Source organism: Liolophura sinensis, chromosome 12 (assembly GCF_032854445.1).
Source record: "Liolophura sinensis isolate JHLJ2023 chromosome 12, CUHK_Ljap_v2, whole genome shotgun sequence".
Classification (NCBI taxonomy): Eukaryota; Metazoa; Mollusca; class Polyplacophora; order Chitonida; family Chitonidae; genus Liolophura; species Liolophura sinensis.
In genome coordinates this window covers 493,778-496,038 of record NC_088306.1, presented here as the reverse complement: position 1 = coordinate 496,038, position 2,261 = coordinate 493,778, and positions in this window count along the sequence as shown.

The window sequence follows — 2,261 nt, the reverse complement described above, 5'->3', positions numbered from 1 at the left end:
ATAAGCCTTTCGATAACCTAATGTGAAGGGAAAAAAACAAACCCTGTGACGTCATTGACTAACATAATGATGAAAAAAATTCAATATTAAAACGTATTTAATTCTGCCCAAGAAAGTTTATTAGATGCAGTTTTCATTGACAATGACGATGACAATGATGAGACTGATCTTATATTTTTGTTGCCTTTTTCCTGTTAAAGAGACAAATATTCTAATTACTCCGCCATTGCTCAGCATTCATGTGTCGAAATAAACACGCATAAACACGTTTCATTATTTCCTTCTTATGTAAAGTTATATATTCAAAATGTTTCCGGGTTGGAGAAAACCCGATTGCCAGGGATAAACCCTTGGGCAAGTTACTGACGAATATTTTCACACACCACATTGGTGGAAGACAAAAGGTCTTCAGTGAACTATAGGATGCGCAACGGCCATACGAGTGTTGTGGACCACTTGGTCACTAATTCATGGCTCCACAAGCAGTGAGAACTGCCGCGCACCATTTCAAGGCTCTACTAGCAGTGACAGTCGGAGTACCATTTCAAGGTCCAATAAGCAGTGAGAGCTGGGGTAACATTTCAAGGTTCCACAAGCAGTGAGAACCAGGGTACCATTTGAAGGCTCCACAGGCAGTGAGAACTGGCGCGCACCATTTCAAGGCTCTACTAGCAGTGACAGTCGGGGTACAGTGAGAACCAGGGTACCATTTCAAGGCTCCACAGGCAGTGAAAACTGCCGCGTACCATTTCAAGGCTCCACAGGCAGTGAGAACTGCCGCGTACCATTTCAAGGCTCCACAAGCAGTGACAGCTGCGGTACCACACTCCACAAGAAGTGAGAATTGCCGCGTACCAATTCAAGACCCCACAAGCAGTGAGAGTCAGGATAACATTTCGAGGCTCCACAAGCAGTGAGAGCCGGGGTACCATTTCAAGGCTCCACAATCAGTAAGAGCCGGGATACTATTTCAAGGCTCCACAAGCAGTGACAGCCGGGGTAACATTTCAAGGCTCCACAAATAGTGGCAGCTTCGGTACCATTTCAAGGCTCCACAAGCAGTGACATCTGCGGTACCATTTCAAGGCTCCACAAGAAGTGAGAATTGCCGCGTACCAATTCAAGGCCCCACAAGCAGTGAGAGTCAGGGTAACATTTCGAGACTCCACAAGCAGTGAGAGCCGGGGTACCATTTCAAGGCTCTACAAGCAGTGAGAGCCGGGGTACCATTTCAAGGCTCCACAAGGAGTGACAGTCGGCTAACATTTCAAGGCTCCACAAGCAGTGACAGCCGGGGTAACATTTCAAGGCTCCACAAGCAGTGACAGTGGGGGTAACATTTCAAGGCTCCACAAGGAGTGACAGTCGGCTAAAATTTCAAGGCTCCACAAGGAGTGACAGCCGGGGTAACATTTCAAGGCTCCACAAGCAGTGACAGTCGGCTAACATTTCAAGGCTCCCCAAGCAGTGACAGTCGGCTAACATTTCAAGGCTCCACAAGCAGTGAGAGCCGGGGTAACATTTCAAGGCTCCATAAGCAGTGAGAGTCAGGGTAACATTTCAAGGCTCCACAAGCAGTGAGAGCCGGGGTACCATTTCAAGATTCCACGAGCAGTGAGAGCCGGGGTACCATTTCAAGGCTCCACAAGCAGTGACAGTCGGCTAACTTTTCAAGGCTCAACAGGCAGTGTGAACCGGGGTACCTTTTTTACGGCTCCACTAACAGTGACAGTCGGCTACCATTTCAAGGCTCCACAAGCAGTGACAGCCGGGGTACCATTTCAAGGCTCCACAAGCAGTGAGAGCCGGGGTACCATTTTAAGGCTCCACAAGCAGTGACAGTGGGGGTACCGTTTCAAGGTCCCAGAAGCAGTGACAACCGGTGTACCATTTCAAGGCTCCACAGGCAGTGACAACCAGGGTACCGTATCAAGGCTCCACGAGCAGTAAGGCCCTGGGTAACACTCCATGATCCATTATCCTCAATGCGTAAATATATATAATACTCTGTCAACAATTCGTTTAGACGAAAGCCATCCGCTGCAGACACCAAAATAAGCTATCTTTATAAGACTCACAAAGTTGGCATGACGCCTTCTTGTTTAAAATAAACATAAAAATAACACATAAATAGATTATTTCACGAGATCATTTATTTGGAACACTATAGTGCAGGTTCTTGACGATACCTTTCACACAATAAATAGGAGCTACATATCTTGTACACACCAGTATGCTTTTTGATACGGTATCATGTTGGC